Source organism: Aulonocara sp. 'chitande type north' Nkhata Bay, linkage group LG3 (assembly GCF_057382095.1).
Source record: "Aulonocara sp. 'chitande type north' Nkhata Bay isolate Kocher_YH1m ecotype deep benthic linkage group LG3, A_spYH_male_GT1.1, whole genome shotgun sequence".
NCBI classification, from domain to species: Eukaryota; Metazoa; Chordata; class Actinopteri; order Cichliformes; family Cichlidae; genus Aulonocara; species Aulonocara sp. 'chitande type north' Nkhata Bay.
Window position 1 is genome coordinate 68,170,089 of NC_141346.1, and position 19,022 is coordinate 68,189,110.

A 19,022-nucleotide genomic window follows, 5' to 3' on the forward strand; every position below is an offset into this window, starting at 1 on the left:
ATCAAATCCGACAGTGTTAATTTGGACATGCTGGATTTGCTGTGTATATTGTATTATGAAATGCAATGAAACATTAAGTTTTTGTACAGAGTATCTGTATCGGATCAGTATCACCGATACCACCCTGAATTTTACTTGGTATCGGATCGGAAAGGAAATCAGTGGTATCGCACATCACTACTAAACAGAGCTCCCTGAAAGGCACAGCCAATCACATTGGCCATATTTGTCACATGACGTAGGACTCCAGTAGAGAACGTAATTTAACTCTTTCTGCACCGCTGGGTGAACGAGATGTTGACAGATTGTTTTTTTCTTTCTTTCTATCAGGTTTGTTTTTCTTTTCTCGAAGAGATCAAATTATTGGTGGGGACACGTCCCTCCCGTCCATGCAAAATCTATGCCTTTGCTCACCTGCCTCAGCTCCACCTTCCTCCTCCTTCTCCTCTCAACGGAGGCTCAATACTTTCACTTTCACTTCTCCTCCCTAAACACAGAGGATGCTGGGACTTGTAGTCTTTTCCTTCCGGTTCGGTCTTCCTCTTTGTTTGTTTGTGTTTGTGTTCAAGTTACTTCGATCACGAAGACATAGGGTTGCCAACTCCCTGAGAAATAAATAAGGGGCACCTCGTGGCCAGGGCCGGGCAACCCAGTTGTCTTCACCCTTCCCAGTGTGGTGAATTTTTTAGCTCTTTTTTTTTGTGTGTGAAATTATTTTTTAACCATTTGACTTGAATTTGATTTAAGTAGATGCATATTCTTTGTGATATGAACACATGGGAAACAAATGATCATTTGGCCATTTATTTTTAGCTCAAAATGACAACATTAACACAGTAAAACAGGTCTCTTTCTTAAACAGAAGCCTGTCATGCTTAACTTTTGAGAATAAAAGTAAATCTTTCTTTAAAAGAACTCTGTCCTGCTTAATTTAAAATTATATAAATTAATAGAAAACAATAGAAGGCACCATTTCCATTGAGAAAAATGGACATTCAAAGTTTGAATTTTTTTTTTTTTTTTAAAGAGCCATGGCTTGAAAAGTGAAAACTGCAGTAATAAAGGCCCCAAGTTGAAAAGTGCCAGAAAAATAAGTTTCACTATGTCCTGAAACTTTACCAGTGCTGGCTTAAAAGAAAGGATGGTACATATTCGAAGAGGTAAACATGTTGTTCCCACATCATAACTGGAAAACTGTTCAATCGTACAGTCTGGTCCTGAAAACCTGGGCCTTCTTTGAAAGGCTGTTCCTTTTGAGCTCCATAACCAGTTTCTATAATATCTCAAAGGTATACTTTTCCAGTGGGTAGGTGAGGTTCAAAGTGTACATTAGTCCAAACAGCATTTCAGCTGCTAGGGTATAGTTATCCAAATCCTGCCAGACTCTCTGGCCTTCAAGGACTATCCTGATGTCCTCAAGGCTGCCATTGCCATCTCTTGACTTTTTGATGTAAATTCCCATGGTTGTTTCCTTATTAGATCGTTGGATAATGGCTTCATCTGTGGCCTAGAAAATGCAGAATTCCAAAATTTAATTAAACAGAACACTGGTCAAAGAACATTATACCAAATCTTATTTTAATCTGTGTCACTATTCCAAAAAATGTTAACATTAACACATTAGGTGAACAAAAAACGGATTCATTACAGCATGTGATTTGAGTCCTCAGAATGCTTAAAAAGGTAATGCATGAAGTGAAATCTCCATGCAAAGAAGCAGAATACTGTCAGAGCATAGAGAGGTGTTCAACTATGAACTCCACACACAGTTCTAATGCAGGTAAAAGAAAAAAAAGAAAAATAAACGCACCCATGGTAAATTGTGAAAATCCCAGGTGAGTTTCAACATACTCCTGGGATAGAGTGACAAGCAGCCTTTTGTTAAAATTATTATTTTCCCTAAAGTGTATACACAAATTAATTTTTTTCTTACCTGGGCCGTGGGCTCCAGAATGTTCTGAAGTCTTCTTCCTATTTGTCCTTCTCGACTTTTCAAGACCTTTATTAGTTTGTCAGATAGCACATCTATCTGCGAGAGTAATCTGGACTGCAGTGGCATGGTGGTAATGCGCTTAAACTCTGCATTTATCTAAAAAGAGAAGTTGTCACATAAAAATGCTGCCAAAATCTCAAATCTCACAAGGTTACATCCACACAAAGTTGTTATTTTATGTCATATTACTATTTATTAGCTATGGGTCCCATGTTGCTGAGCAGTTCCATAGTTGCCCTTACTTCCATACCACCCAAAGCCTGTTTGCAACCACAGCAGTTGCCTCCTTCTGGGCCATTTTGCAGTTCTGCCAAATGACCCAGAAACTACATCTATTATTGTCATATACACATCAAGGTCTTTCATTAATACTTAGTTAAATTAGTTAATTTGACCTTTCCAGAAAATTTACCTTACAGAATGTGAGATAACATATGCAAATCTTCACTAGTAAATAAAATAATGTTATTAAAACCTTAACTGTAACACCTCTACGTAACAGTGCTAGAGAATTGTTCTGAAGCAACACCAATCTGCCCTTCAGCAGGGATAAGCACCATATATCGATACAGAAAAAATAAATTTAACATATTTATATTGTCATTATTTTTATCTCTTTAAGCCCTCCTCTCAGTCTCTCTATAAATCAGTTAAAACAATTTGGTGTCATGCCCTAAATAAACCGACTTTAGTGAAGGACCCCCCCCCCCCCCCCAACCAACACACACACAGAGCCCACCCCATGGCAAACTAGCTTATTTAACTGTTTAACTAAAACATTTTAGGTACAACCAGGGGCCCGTTCTTCGTACCTCGCTAAGTAAGTTAGCTGGATTTGATTGTTGACGATTTTGCGTGATCTTGGATCGTTCGGTTCCCCGAAGCTCATCCGGGACTTGCTGTCATAGCAACAGAGCCGTAAGCGTAAACCTGCTCAGGTTTACTTTATGTAAACAGGATTAGATCGCGGCCATGCAGGTATGTCCGCTTCATTTATACGAAAGCAACAGCGATATTCCACCACTGTTTCACCATAAATAAATAACATCAATGTAACTAAAGATAATGCAGCACTTGATCCTTGTATTGATGTCACACAGATACATACAGGTCATTTCCTAAAAAAGGGAAATGTACTATTAACATTCTATTACATGTATGTGATTATTACAGATGTAATTCATATTTCAGAGTAGTAATTGTAAATTACTTCGTGTAATCAAGATGAGAGACCACGGCTATAAAAGCGAAGGTGGATTTGGGAAGCCTGTCGCAGCCATGTCCTGTCCGTATACGCGACCAACCCATTGCGGAAGGTGCAAGATTGATAAGGAGAGTCCCCAGAATTCAGCGTATATTGCGGGATAGACAGGATCCTTTAGCTCAGCGCGACAGTGTGCTCATTGAGAGATATCGATATTCCCGTGAGGGTATTATTTACTTAACCAACTTGTTGACGAGGGGGTGCAGGACCACCACCTGTCTTTTTTTCCTCTGCCCTTTTCTTGGTTGCTGTTATGAACAAACTAACAGAGTATTACAGGTCAGTATTACCTTGCCAAGAGACGAAAAGCAATCTAAGAGATAAATATTACCATTCTGCAGAATACTCCTGTATTCCACTTTTACTTGTTCCCATGTTCTTGTGGGTCCTGTTGTGGCTCTAATGTGAAAGGGGATATAATATAACATATTATAATATAATATAATGCCATATGATATTGGACAATATAGTGTCATATGATAGATCTACCCTACCGCCTACTGGTGTTGGCCAGAGGGGCCGATGGCGCGATATGGCAGCCTGGCTACAACTGTAGCTGCCTCCACCAGTGTGTGAATGTGGGAGTGAATGAATAGTGGTATCGTAAAGCGCTTTGGGTGCCTTGGAAAGCGCTATATAAACCCAATCCATTATTATTATTATTATTAAATTACCTACGAGTTTGATTTGTCAGCAACTTTCTGCCAGCCCTCTCTCCTTGCTTTTGCAGCCTTTGCAGTGTTCTCTTGCGTTTTAATTAAACTCTGAAACTCTTGAAATCCCTCACTCATGAGTTCTTGCTCTGCTGCCGGAAAATACCGAGCACGCCCCTTCGACATTTTCGCCGACCAATCAGCGGGTTGCCGATCAATGTTTCTACTATCGATGCGTAGCCCCTTTTACGACACCCAGTGATGTCACATTACTGCGTCCAGCTGTACTAATCGTCAACAGCAGGTGTGTTCGGGGAACCGGATTAGCGAGCTCACGGTTAGCGCGATGGTTTGGTCTTGGATGTGTCATTTGATCTTGGATGTAGTAAGCGACGTACGAAGAACGGGCCCCAGTTAACTAAATGGACACAAGTTTGTTAGTCTGTATTCACTGAGAAAAAACAAGCGAATGTGACTGGGCACACACTGAAAAAAAGCTAATGCACATAATATTGTCTCGCAGCTTAAGCTAGCATTATCGTTAGTTAACTTAAGGAATGACTTGTTTTTTACATTATGTTGCACAACAGCAATTCATGAGAAAAACTTCCCCATCTAATGGATGTTCTCTTCGTGTCCTCTCAAACATGTAGTTTTCAGTTTACCTCTACAAAGTAAAGCTCAGCACCAAACGTAAACGAAGCGAAGACAAAAAATGGCGGACCGCCACAGTGAATTTTCCCTCGCAGAACACACCCGGGGGGGGGGGGGGGGGGGGGGGAGTTTCAACAGAAAGCATAACTATTTTCTGTTATTTTGATATGACTGGTTTTAAAAGACTGAACATCCTTCTAAAACAAGTGAAAGGCGTGAGACTTAATTATGTTTATGTTCCGTTATTTGAGGTTATGGATGTTCCTACCACTTAACATTTACCTGATACTACAGTTTAGACCAAAAATATAAATGATTCATGTTGGATATATTTACTGTATTTTTACTAATTTAACAACCTCATCATTGCATTAGTCGCTTTATGCTATAGCATTACGCTTACATTAGCTTGAAGCTCAAGGTCGTCATTTTATTTAATTTCTTTTTCTGGGCTTACAAACAGGACACACAACATTTAGATAACCGTTACACTGAATCTTGGGTCTGTGTTGAGTCTTCCAGCTGCTGACTACAGAAGCTAGATTGACCTTTCAGCATGTTTATAGCGGCTGTGGCTATGTGCTGGTAATGTTACCATGTGTGAGCAGTCACATTGGCAGCAGACACGTTTCAACAAACTAGTCATATCCCAGCCCTACATTAGCTTGTTTAATGGTTAAGACACTGCAGGTACCACCACTTACTACAGACACCGATGCAAGTTTGTAATAGTCTGTTAATTTAGACTGAAAGAATATACAAACAATATTAACTCACATTATATATGTTAATTACTAATTTGCTTATCGCATAATTTCGGTTACCATTAGCTAACTGGAGCCTTACATTAGCCTTTCATGGTTTTCGATAAACAGCCCACATACCTGTAAAATAACAACACCCCAGTAAAAGTCCACATGTATAAAGGGTCTACACTCTTTCTCACTGGTGTATTAGCTTTAAAATCTTATTTACCTTCAAGTGTAAAACTCCAGATGGTAGTAGATTTTCCAAAGCGAGAGACAAAAATGGCGGACAGTGCAGCCGATTTTTCCTTTCCAGGGGGCGGAGCTTGAGGATAAAACACGACTAACTTGTTTCTTTTCAACATGATTTGTTCTAAAAGAATGAATATTCTTAAAGAATATGTGAAAATTAAAAGACAAAAATATGTTTAGATGTGAAATTTAAATTAGTCATGCTGGATATATGAAGTAATTCTATGCAAATTCAACAACCACCCTATTGCATTTTTTTCAGTGTGCTTAACTTTTGAGAATAAAAGTAAATCTTTCTTTAAAAGAACTCTGTCCTGCTTAATTTAAAATTATATAAATTAATAGAAAACAATAGAAAGAAAAATATTCTTGTAACAGTGCACATTTAGTGCATTTAGTGCAATTGGCTTCAGTAGAGGCATTATTTCAGCTTTTGCTCCCATTTGTAAACCCGCTTGAGTACGCATCATAACTCATCATCATTATTCATCTATGTATTACTTTTATATATTAGTGATCTATTTGTTGTAATCATCTATCCTTGCAGTTGTCTATTACACAAAATAAATTATATTATCACACTTCTGGCCACATAGCGCTGATATTCACTGCACATGCCCATATTAACCTTAACCAGAGGGTTTAAAAAACAAACCAGTGTTTACATACCATATCTGCTTCTGCCGTGGCCTGGTGGACAAGAAATTGGTTAAGGGTTCCCCGAGCTTTCACGCCCCTCATGTTCTTCATGTGCCCACCACTAGAAGCATGCCTATGGAAAAAGTGCGCCGGCACACAGTGCAGTGCGCTTTATAGGTGTTATGGTGACCTTTTCCAGCCAGGTGTTTCCCTTTTCCCATTCCTCCTGTACTTTTGCAGCCTTTTTTTCTTTCTCTGAGGGGAACAAACATTTCTCGCTCGTCAGGGTGTCACCGCAGCCGCTCACACTGCTCACGCGCAAACACGTAAACGTCGGTGAAAAAGACGGAGCAGCACGGCTGTGCAGCGTGTGATCTGGACACAAGCGATGGAGACACAACTTGTAGAACTTTGGAAAGCTCATCCGAGCCTTTTCGATGTGGCATCACAAAATGATCACGACCACAACAACCGTGAAAATAGTTGGATTTACACTGCTGCTCAATTTACACTGCCTGATCAATGTTTTTCATTAGCAATTTAGCAAAGTTGATGGTGGTGGTGTGTCTGTGTGAGTGAAAGAAAGAAGGAGAGCGAGCGACAGATTTTCTGTTATAAGCTTCATTTTATGGAGGCACAGTGTGAGCACTCGGGTCGCATCAGAGCATCGGGCGATATAGTGTGAGACCTGCATCGTGACCTACGAACTTATAACCCCTGCGAGCCAATCGTGCAGTTTGAAAATTGCAGTGTCTGCCCAGCTTTAGGTGTACTGTCGTCCGAGACTTGCACCGCAGTGTCGGCATTTGTTTCCCCGTTGGCCAGGGCTGGACTGGGACAAAAACTCAGCCCGGGCATTTTGACTAGAGACCGGCCCCCCAGGTATTAAAGCCATAAAGCCTTTGAATGAAAACAAACGCTGTTGTGACAGTGATGTACAGTCTTGTTGGTATATGTATGATTTCTATACATTTTACATCAGATAAAAACTTTGGTTGTAAGATTCAGATAATTATTTGTTAAAAGCGAGACATTTTAAATGAGAATAAGAAAGAAAAGTGTTTCTTTTTGCCCCCCTCTCCCTGTTAATGCCCTACCTGCCCCCCTGGCAACACTTTGCTAGACCCGCCCCTGCACAGTTACCAGCTGTCAGCTACATAGAAAAGGATCCTGGTGTAATTTGTCTCTCAGAAACAGTTCATAACTTCCCTTCAACTCATTCATGTCACCTGAAAGGTAAACCTGTTTCTCCATCACCTGTTCAGCTCTGATGATCCAGTAAGGACATCTCCTGGTTTCATCTTCATGTTTCCCTCTCACCACATATCCAAACTGATATTATGACCAGCAGCTTTTACAGCTGTGGCTCAGCATGAACGTTTGTTTTGGTTTTTTTCTGCCCATGCCTGTGATGCCGCCCCCACCACGCTTTAATCATGGACTGTATTTTAGGTGTTGCATTTCTTCTTGTTAATTGCGTAGAATGATGCACAGAGTGAACCTCAGCCAAGACCAGTGCGCTGGAAAAAACGTGACAGACAGGGAGATTTTATTCCTCAAAGACCATCATCCAGTCGAAGTACTAGTTGCCATGTGGTCAGTATTCACACAACCATTGATTTTATCTCACAACTTGTTTTCACCAAAGAATTTCAGTAAGTAAATATTCTTCGATCTCTTTTCCCCCCAGTGTCTGCAGATCAGCATCAATGTCCACGTGAAGAACCTAGTTATGTTGCCAGTGTCAACCCAACAAAAGGTACTTTACCTTCTTTTATATGTTGTGATTCCTTTTTTAAAGTTTGCTTTTATATTTGTTGTTATAGTTGAGTTAGGCAGGGCTTTTGTGCAGTCCTAAGAAACATACTGCCTAGAGTGTTTTTCACTTTGTGGAAGAGTTTCTTTATTATTTTCTGTTAGTGTGTGGAACTGAGGTGCTTCGTCAGGAGCTCCTTCAGTTGTTGGAGGATGGAGAAGAGGACGCAGCCATGACTTGTGAGACGTCGTCTGAGGCAGCTGCTACTCACTGGGAGATCAGAAACATGGTGTCCTTGCAAAAGTGGAAAGAGGCCAGGCCTTGTCTTATAGACAATATGTTAGCTACTCTGGATCCACAGTCACACCGTGTGTGTCAGTGTGGCAAACAAGTAGTTGTGAGGTGTCTGGACTGCCTGTCTCTTCCATTCCTTTGTGCTGACTGTGATATTGCAGTTCACACACGCTTTGTCCTGCACAGCAGAGAGGCAGTAACAGGAGGGTTTTTGAAGCCTTCATCAGAGTTTCACAGGCCAATAGGTACGGTTTTCAAGTCCTATGCATTTCTTGCTATGTACTATGAGTGTGTGCTGTTATTGTATATTTATTGTGTATCAGTTCATTTCTAATTCTTTTTGTATATATTGTGTGTTTTAATGTTAGTTCGGCTGTTGCCTGTGCAAAGGCCAGACTGTGTGTGACTGCCCAGCAGGTAACGTTGAGGTTTCACCCGGTGCAATTGTGGCTCTTGTAACCATAAATGGTAAGTTGCTCTTTTGTCACACAGTACATACACAATAGATGTGTTTGCAGGTTTTATTGCAAATTGTACATTGCTACATTGTTTTGAATTACCCTCGGCCTGCAGTATATGTGGGCACCTGTCAAAGGTCATTTGGATTTACCAGACCGCTTTGAAAACAACATGAAATCTAGTCTAATCTAATCTTATGATGACTGTCCTTGAATATTCTGTTGTTTGTCCTCTACTTAAAAGACTGGCCGAATATCAGCTGATGCCTTCAGCAAAAGTTTCTTGGAGTGGAGTGCTGTAAAGTGTGAAGTGGACAGGATGTGCAAGGAGCCATGCTTTAGCTGCCCTGCCTGCACTCCAGACATGCTCGCCGTGTCAGTTGATGGAAACCGCAAGCTTTATCGCTTTCAATCAAATGCAAGGTACGTTATGCATTGTGGACATAAATCAAATATGGATTTGTACAAAAATTGTATTTTGATGTTTCTTTTCAAACAACTGTCACTGTGTTCGTTCAGCACTTCAGAGCAGGGGAACTTTGAAGGTGTCTTCATTGAAGAAAATGAGGAAGTTGCTGAGTTTGTGAAATACATCCAGAGACACACAAATGATGTAAGATACACATATATATCAGTGCTGTCAGCGTTAATCTTGTTAAAATGACGTTAACGCCATAACCATATACTCATACATGTGTGTGTGTGGATACATATTTGGATGGGTGGATATTTATTTTGTTTTTCTCTTGGTGTTGTCGTAATACTATTTACTTGACTTTATCTTAATGCATACTTCATTTTGTCACCATGTGTATTTAACAAAAAAAACGATGCAGTGATAAGTGGAACAAAATTCTTTCTTTCAGATTCAAATGATTCATGTTATGCAACAAATAATGTTTAACACATTAATTTTGAGGAAGCATTTTCACTATCACTCGCAGCTCAATTCACTTTGATTTCCTTTTGTTTCCAGATTCAGATCAATCATGGGAGTGGCTCTTCAGTTTGGTTTCTGTAGCTAACTGACCTGTTCAAATGTGTTAAGGCTTAATAAAGCCAAAGTTCTTACAGGCTACCAGCCAGTGGCAGTCAATAGTAACATTTTATCAGACCCAAAAGTGCAACAAGTAATGCTGTAAAAACAAAAATTAGTAACTTTTAAACTTTTCTTTGCATCTCACTCAAAAATAAAGACCTGCCTTACTACAAACAAAAGCTTGTCAGTCCAACAAACCCCACCCTGTAGTTGCTGTGATGCGTGTTTTCAAGCTATATAACACAGACTATTTGTTTTTCCCTGAGTAAACCAGCAGATGATAGTAACGTGCACGTGAGCCTGGTTGTGAGTGTTGTACTTGTCTGAGCAACGCCCAGTAGAAACTGACTGTTAGTCAAACCTGAGTAATTATACAAGTTTGAACTGGTCTAGTTCACTGTGGTTATTTTCCGTGTGAAACTCAAGTGTATTGATTCACTTCCACACACACTTTAATTTGTAGTTCAAATGCATTCTTTGCCTTTGAACATTAAATCTGTTGCAATAATTTGTACAGAGCTGCATGAGATATCAAGACTGTAACAGTTCTCCAAAACCACATTCAAGTTAACGCCTCCATTATTGGGCCACAGTTTGTGTTGATACCTGAATTTTTATTTAGAGAGAAAAAAAAACAAAAAAACAACTTTTTACCTCAGGCCTGATCAGCTGATTATGACTACATAATGAACAAAACTCAAATCCATTATTGTAAAATGTTTCCAGTTTACTCTTCATGTGAACAACCTGCAAAGATCACAGCTTTCATTAGACCAACATGCCTCAGTGACTCATTAACAGCTTCAACTATCACAATACAAGAAGATGGAACCATGACATGATACTGGAAATGTTTCCATTTCAGAGTAATTGAAAACCAAGATGCACCCCATGTGAACTGTTGTATTCAAGGATTCAGTCAATATATTTTTTACTCAACCAAAATTTCTGTGTTTCTTGAAATTGGCAATAAATGCCATTGAAGCTGGCATTTATTTTCTGTTGAGAAGTTGTTCTCTTGTGTGTTTTCCTGAAATTTGGATTTTGGCTTTTGACTTCTCTGGATTTTTGGGTTAGCTTTTTAATCCTTTCTGCCTGTGAGTTCACATTTTGGTTCTCATATACCCACAGCTACGAGGAGTAAAAACTTTAGGACTCTAGTGGAACATTCTAAAGTGCAGATTTAAGAGTGGATATTTTTTTTACAGGTTTTATTGATTATTTGTAAAAAAAAAGAAAAAAAAGACTAAAGTAAAAAAAAGAGTTGTCTTTAATAAGTCCCTTAAACCTTTAATGGAGTTAGATTGGTTTTAGGGATTTTTTATCATTATTTTTTTTAATTAACCACACTAAGAAGTGTGGAAATGATTTAAATGTGTCGTTGTGCAGTTAAAGCTGTTTATGTGACACCCTGACCTCCTGTGGAGCAGCTCTGAAAGAAATAGTCAATCGGCAGAGGACACATCGACAGTTTAGTCCATTCACAGAAGAAAAGACCAGAGAAAGGCCTGGACTTCCACAGAAAACACGTGTGGATGATCCAGATCCTATCACGGTAAAAAAAAGCCTTCATCACAACATCAGCCAAGTGAGGAAGACTCTCAAGGAGGGAGACCATCATTACCCAAGTCTTCCATTAAGAGAGTTCATTGTAAATCCAGTGTTTGTAACTGTCTCTAAAGCCAAACACCAAAACAGACCACATAAAAGTAAAAATTAATACAAGCTCAATTTATCTATTCTGTTGGTTATGATTAACAGAGCAAACAGTGGATCATGACAGATACATTTTTCTGTTTCAGTAATTCTTGTTTACCTGCTGTTGTCATACACTTTCTTATGAAAAAGAGTCAATATACTTTGTTTTTTTAAAACTAAGAAAAAAGGGGGTTGTGTTTGTACAATATCTAAATGTATGTGTTTTTTCTAAATTGTGCTAAATTTGCCCACTGAAATTTGCCCATTTTGTACTGAAATCCAGCGACTGAATACCTTCTGTAACATCGCCACTTTGAATAAAATTATGTTTGTTTTTAGGCAGCAGTTCATTTTTTGGTAATTCATAAATGTGTGTAAATATGATGTTAAGACGACTGTGTATTTATCTTTCAATTTTCTGAGTGATTGACAGACTGATTTATGATATGTTAACATGATAAATTTTGTCAGTCTAATCCCATCAGGATAACAAATATTTACTTCCTGTTGTAGAAAATCCATTAGTTTGTGAAGCAGTGTTTTGAATCAGATACTTAATATCAAATGTCATCTGTTCATCAAACTATTTGATTCCAGCCACACTAGAATTTCACATGTCAAATCACAAAAAAGTGATCTATAATATAATAAATATATAAGTTTATGGTAAAAAGAAGAGAGACTTACAGGTTGTTCAAACAGAGCAGAAGCTGAAGAATCTCTACTATACACCCAAGGTTTGTCACTGTGTTCTTGTCTCAACTTGTGTTGTCTGGCTCCAAATGTTCATCAGCTTTGCTTGTTTTTCTTGTTTGTATTTTTTTTCTCCACCCATTTGATTAAGGGTGCATTGGGAATATAAAATACCATAAAGGCACAAATAAGTCACATAAAAAACAAACAAACAAAAAACAGCACAGAGTGATAAAAAAGTTTACATTTATTTTTTATATCTCTCTTTGAATGTGTTGGTGTGAGATTCTATCCAGAAAGAAGAAAACAGGAAACTGAGAATAATACACAAATTATTTCATTTAAAAATAGTTTTAAATATTCTTGTTACTGCAGTCAGTAGGTTTTAATTTGTTTAGAATAAATTCATAATTATTCTATAGATGTCACATTGACTCCAGAAAAAAATAAAATAATATAAATATATATAATATAAAAACATAATATAAAAATTAAATTAAATAATAAATAATAAATAAATGCTTCAAAGTGTTAAAAGGGCACGGAAGAGAGCATGTGAGCACAAAGGCATGACCATGGCAGTCAAGAAAAAAAAGGTTAACCGTTGTATTTCAAACCAACCCATTCTTTCTACATCTCAACCCCATTAAATGATCTTGCTGTTTGCTCTCATTTACATGTCGTCTCAGGCCTAAATGTTTGCTTATTCCAGTATCATTCCATAGATGTTTTCTAATCTAATCGAGGATGTATTCCCTGCTAGTAAAATTAATAATGTAGTTAACAAGTAGAAAAAAAAAATATGTGAGTGCCCTGTGTGAGAAAACAATTTGGTTTATTCTGCTGATACCCCTCCATTATCCAAGTGTGTGCTTTTTTAATGTCTTAAAAGTGAAAAACCTCAATTTCAATTCCATGAATACAAACTTTGTGTCGTGGATTATGAATCTATAGATTAAAGGTCATGATTACTTCACAGCCTGGCTTGAGACAGAGTTGTGAGACTGTCAGTCTACATTGTCTCTGCAGAAAATGACCCTATGAAACAAACTACAGCTGATCATTTTACACACACCAGACTGGATTTATTTAACCTCCCAGCTTCAGGACACATTTGATCATTTTAAACCAAAATATCAATCATCATATGTTAAAAATGGCATTAAAATCAGCTGACTACACTTCCTGCAGGTGAAGAAATAAAGTAGAATTTTATTACAGCTATAAATTTTGTGAACAGCAATGTTAACATTACTTTTATTTTTGTTACACAGAACTATAAAAACAAGAACTTGTGAGCTGCAGCCACATAAGTCTAATTTCCCCCTGTGGAAACCTGCAGATAATGTGCACTCCATGTCAGTGTTTTTTATCATGGTTTGCAATCCATACCGGGTGCTCTGCCATGGTGATGTGTCCTCATGTTCCACACACACTTTAGTATGCAGTGTGTGTTTCCTCTTTGCCTTTGAACATTAATATATTATTAAAGAATATTTCTTTAGTGGGAAGAAGGAACAAAAGACAGGGAAACAGTGCAGCTGCTCAACATCTGGAAGCCCCCCCCCTACACAACCAGAACTTTGTTTTTGTTGTTTGTGCAACAAGGATTTCTGCTTCTTTGAGGAGCACAATGCAGCTGGAATTTAGGAGTTACCCTCCTGAGCTGAAAATTTACATTTACATTTGCAATGATTGATTACACAGCAGTGGGGAGTAGATGTCATCACAGTAGATGTCTTTCTGAATGTGCTGTAACTAAGTTTAAGAATATAATGCACCCACTGTTATCATCTTCAATGCCCTGTACCAACATAGAGCAGAGCAGCTATCTAAACGCTACCCCAACAGAGGTCGATTATCTTGTTAATAATTTTACCTCCTCACTACGTACGACTCTGGATACTGTAGCTCCTGTGAAAACTAAGGCCTCAAATCAGAAGTACCTGACTCCGTGGTATAATTCTGAAACACGTACCCTAAAGCAGATGACTCGTAAGCTGGAGAGGAAAATTTAGAGGATCATCATTTAGCCTGGAGAAATAGTTTGCTGCTTTATAAGAAAGCCCTCCGCAAAGCCAGAACATCTTACTATTCATCACTGATTGAAGAAAATAAGAACAACCCCAGGTTTCTCTTCAGCACTGTAGCGAGGCTGACAAAAAGTCAGAGCTCTTTTGAGCCAACCATCCCTTTAACGTTAACTAGTCATGACTTCATGAACTTCTTCACAAATAAAATTTTTATCATTAGAGAAAAAATTACCAATAATCATCCCACAGATGCAATATTATCTACAGTTACTCTTAGTACCATTGATGTTAAGTTAGACTCTTTTTCTCTAATTGATCTTTCTGAGTTAACTTCAATAATTACTTCCTCACTTCACTGTTAATTCCTCCATCAACGGTTAGCTGAGCTGGTCAGAGCGTGGTGCTAATAATGCCAAAGTCATGGGTTCAAGTTTTTTTTCCACTATGTTGAAGTAATTTCTTGTAAACACACATTTCTCTTGTGTTCTTAACAGTTCTTCCACCCTCTTTTTTGGTATATTAGTCAACAAAAGGATCAGTTTGCACACAAGTTGTAGGCCGGTTAGCTCAGCTGGTCAGAGCGTGGTGCTAATAACGCCAAGGTCATGGGTTCAATCCCCATACTGGCCATTCCAGCAGCCATCCAAGGTGCTGTCTGGTGATAGATTGTGGATTTTATTTGGTGCGATCCAAGAAAAAACCTCTGCCAACTTCCAGGTGAGTGATGTACGCAACTACAAATGACAGCAAACCACAAAATTCACTGACACATGACACGCTAATGAATACATTACATGCTTAGCTACAATCTCCAAATCACTTTTCCAGCTACTTTCTGGATAAATCACTCATTTCCAAAGTCTGACACAGCATACTGCATCAAAAACTGCTGCTTTATATCCTCACCTATCGACCCTAACAGTAGAAGACGCACACCATGTATTGTTTTGTGGCAAATTTCGTCTTAAAGCATTTTTTGTAAGTCAACAGAAGAGTTTTTTTTCCCACTATGTTGAAGTAATTTCTTGTAAACACACATTTCTCTTGTGTTCTTAACAGTTCTTCCACCCTCTTTTTTGGTATATTAGACAAAAAAAGGTGTCGGTTTAGGCACAAGTTGTGGGCCGGTTAGCTCAGCTGGTCAGAGCGTGGTGCTAATAACGCCAAAGTCATGGGTTCAATCCCCATACTGGCCATTCCAGTATGGAAGGTGCTGTCTCATGGTAGACTGTGGTTTTGTTTGGTGGGATCCAAGAAAAAAACTTCTGCCAACTTCCAGGTGACAGATCGGGCCACGTAAGCTTTATGACGTCCATTGGCAGTTGATACTCTGGCTTAGTGGGTGGATCCACTGTGCATGTGGCAAGTAGGACTACGTTTTTAAGAGCTTGATACATGGGAGAAATTCTGTGGCATGCACTTATTTCAAGCAACAATCAATTATTTCAAGCAAGAATCAAGCAATATCCACCAGCCACGTGACCAACCCAACACCAGCAGTTGGCTCAAGCAGACTCCAACGAACGTTCGTGAAAAGTGGGAGCTTCTGCCAGACCACGTGGCCTAACGGACAAGGCGTCTGACTTCGGATCAGAAGATTGCGGGTTCGAGTCCCTTCGTGGTTGGTTGTGAGTCCTTGAGGAGCAGGCATGCGTTCGCAGCATGCCAACCTCGGCTCCTTTGTGTCATCCAAAATTGCTACGCTGTTGTCAACTTCATGTCCTTCAACAGAGACTCTACGAGGCTCGAATGGCCAGGTTGGGGACTGAAGCCATGAACTTGGCCTTATCAGTGCCAGGCTCCAGTAGTCTTGGCTTAGAAGCAACCATAGAAAGTCAATAACATGCCATGACCTCAAGCGACATGGGTGAAAAATTTACCACTTGGAAGCAGGCTGTTGGTGGAACTCCACCTGCATAGGTGGCTTCTGATCAGTAGGAGCTTCCAAGAGTTGGCTTTCATTGGTACAGCTTGAAGTAATTTCTTGTAAACACACATTTCTCTTGTGTTCTTAACAGATCTTCCACCCTCTTTTTTGGTATATTAGTCAACAAAAGGATCAGTTTGCACACAAGTTGTAGGCCGGGTAGCTCAGCTGGTCAGAGCGTGGTGCTAATAACGCCAAGGTCATGGGTTCAATCCCCATACTGGCCATTCCAGCAGCCATCCAAGGTGCTGTCTGGTGATAGATTGTGGATTTTATTTGGTGGGATCCAAGAAAAAACCTCTGCCAACTTCCAGGTGAGTGATGTACGCAACTACAAATGACAGCAAACCACAAAATTCACTGACACATGACACGCTAATGAATACATTACATGCTTAGCTACAATCTCCAAATCACTTTTCCAGCTACTTTCTGGATAAATCACTCATTTCCAAAGTCTGACACAGCATACTGCATCAAAAACTGCTGCTTTATATCCTCACCTATCGACCCTAACAGTAGAAGACGCACACCATGTATTGTTTTGTGGCAAATTTCTTCTTAAAGCATTTTTTGTAAGTCAACAGAAGAGTTTTTTTTCCCACTATGTTGAAGTAATTTCTTGTAAACACACATTTCTCTTGTGTTCTTAACAGTTCTTCCACCCTCTTTTTTGGTATATTAGACAAAAAAAGGTGTCGGTTTAGGCACAAGTTGTGGGCCGGTTAGCTCAGCTGGTCAGAGCGTGGTGCTAATAACGCCAAAGTCATGGGTTCCATCACCATACTGGCCATTCCAGTATGGAAGGTGCTGTCTCATGGTAGACTGTGGTTTTGTTTGGTGGGATCCAAGAAAAAAACTTCTGCCAACTTCCAGGTGACAGATCGGGCCACGTAAGCTTTATGACGTCCATTGGCAGTTGATACTCTGGCTTAGTGGGTGGATCCACTGTGCATGTGGCAGGTAGGACTACGTTTTTAAGAGCTTGATACATGGGAGAAATTCTGTGGCATGCACTTATTTCAAGCAACAATCAATTATTTCAAGCAAGAATCAAGCAATATCCACCAGCCACGTGACCAACCCAACACCAGCAGTTGGCTCAAGCAGACTCCAACGAACGTTCGTGAAAAGTGGGAGCTTCTGCCAGACCACGTGGCCTAACGGACAAGGCGTCTGACTTCGGATCAGAAGATTGCGGGTTCGAGTCCCTTCGTGGTTGGTTGTGAGTCCTTGAGGAGCAGGCATGCGTTCGCAGCATGCCAACCTCGGCTCCTTTGTGTCATCCAAAATTGCTACGCTGTTGTCAACTTCATGTCCTTCAACAGAGACTCTACGAGGCTCGAATGGCCAGGTTGGGGACTGAAGCCATGAACTTGGCCTTATCAGTGCCAGGCTCCAGTAGTCTTGGCTTAGAAGCAACCATAGAAAGTCAATAACATGCCATGACCTCAAGCGACATGGGTGAAAAATTTACCACTTGGAAGCAGGCTGTTGGTGGAACTCCACCTGCATAGGTGGCTTCTGATCAGTAGGAGCTTCCAAGAGTTGGCTTTCATTGGTACAGCTTGAAGTAATTTCTTGTAAACACACATTTCTCTTGTGTTCTTAACAGATCTTCCACCCTCTTTTTTGGTATATTAGTCAACAAAAGGATCAGTTTGCACACAAGTTGTAGGCCGGTTAGCTCAGCTGGTCAGAGCGTGGTGCTAATAACGCCAAGGTCATGGGTTCAATCCCCATACTGGCCATTCCAGCAGCCATCCAAGGTGCTGTCTGGTGATAGATTGTGGATTTTATTTGGTGGGATCCAAGAAAAAACCTCTGCCAACTTCCAGGTGAGTGATGTACGCAACTACAAATGACAGCAAACCACAAAATTCACTGACACATGACACGCTAATGAATACATTACATGCTTAGCTACAATCTCCAAATCACTTTTCCAGCTACTTTCTGGATAAATCACTCATTTCCAAAGTCTGACACAGCATACTGCATCAAAAACTGCTGCTTTATATCCTCACCTATCGACCCTAACAGTAGAAGACGCACACCATGTATTGTTTTGTGGCAAATTTCTTCTTAAAGCATTTTTTGTAAGTCAACAGAAGAGTTTTTTTTCCCACTATGTTGAAGTAATTTCTTGTAAACACACATTTCTCTTGTGTTCTTAACAGTTCTTCCACCCTCTTTTTTGGTATATTAGACAAAAAAAGGTGTCGGTTTAGGCACAAGTTGTGGGCCGGTTAGCTCAGCTGGTCAGAGCGTGGTGCTAATAACGCCAAAGTCATGGGTTCCATCACCATACTGGCCATTCCAGTATGGAAGGTGCTGTCTCATGGTAGACTGTGGTTTTGTTTGGTGGGATCCAAGAAAAAAACTTCTGCCAACTTCCAGGTGACAGATCGGGCCACGTAAGCTTTATGACGTCCATTGGCAGTTGATACTCTGGCTTAGTGGGTGGATCCACTGTGCATGTGGCAGGTAGGACTACGTTTTTAAGAGCTTGATACATGGGAGAAATTCTGTGGCATGCACTTATTTCAAGCAACAATCAATTATTTCAAGCAACAATCAAGCAATATCCACCAGCCACGTGACCAACCCAACACCAGCAGTTGGCTCAAGCAGACTCCAACGAACGTTCGTGAAAAGTGGGAGCTTCTGCCAGACCACGTGGCCTAACGGACAAGGCGTCTGACTTCGGATCAGAAGATTGAGGGTTCGAGTCCCTTCGTGGTTGGTTGTGAGTCCTTGAGGAGCAGGCATGCGTTCGCAGCATGCCAACCTCGGCTCCTTTGTGTCATCCAAAATTGCTACGCTGTTGTCAACTTCATGTCCTTCAACAGAGATTCTACGAGGCTCGAATGGCCAGGTTGGGGACTGAAGCCATGAACTTGGCCTTATCAGTGCCAGGCTC

At 39.9% G+C, this 19,022-nt stretch overlaps 1 long non-coding RNA gene and 5 other non-coding genes across 6 annotated transcripts; 5 read left to right on the forward strand and 1 right to left on the reverse strand.

Moving 5' to 3' along the window:
• Window positions 1-372: 372 nt before the first annotated feature.
• On the reverse strand, window positions 373-7,222 carry LOC147336752 (uncharacterized). The gene is made up of 3 exons (XR_015128324.1): window positions 5,540-7,222; window positions 1,934-2,089; window positions 373-1,507 (listed from the first exon to the last, which is right to left on the reverse strand). It is a non-coding gene; the product is annotated as an uncharacterized LOC147336752 (long non-coding RNA).
• A 7,506-nt stretch (window positions 7,223-14,728) lies between these two features.
• trnai-aau (transfer RNA isoleucine (anticodon AAU)) lies at window positions 14,729-14,802 on the forward strand. The gene has a single exon. It is a non-coding gene; the product is annotated as a tRNA-Ile (tRNA).
• Window positions 14,803-15,724: 922 nt separating this feature from the next.
• On the forward strand, window positions 15,725-15,797 carry trnar-ucg (transfer RNA arginine (anticodon UCG)). The gene has a single exon. It is a non-coding gene; the product is annotated as a tRNA-Arg (tRNA).
• Window positions 15,798-17,248: 1,451 nt separating this feature from the next.
• Window positions 17,249-17,321, forward strand: trnar-ucg (transfer RNA arginine (anticodon UCG)). Its single transcript has one exon. It is a non-coding gene; the product is annotated as a tRNA-Arg (tRNA).
• A 455-nt stretch (window positions 17,322-17,776) lies between these two features.
• Window positions 17,777-17,850, forward strand: trnai-aau (transfer RNA isoleucine (anticodon AAU)). Its single transcript has one exon. It is a non-coding gene; the product is annotated as a tRNA-Ile (tRNA).
• A 922-nt stretch (window positions 17,851-18,772) lies between these two features.
• On the forward strand, window positions 18,773-18,845 carry trnar-ucg (transfer RNA arginine (anticodon UCG)). Its single transcript has one exon. It is a non-coding gene; the product is annotated as a tRNA-Arg (tRNA).
• Window positions 18,846-19,022: the final 177 nt, after the last annotated feature.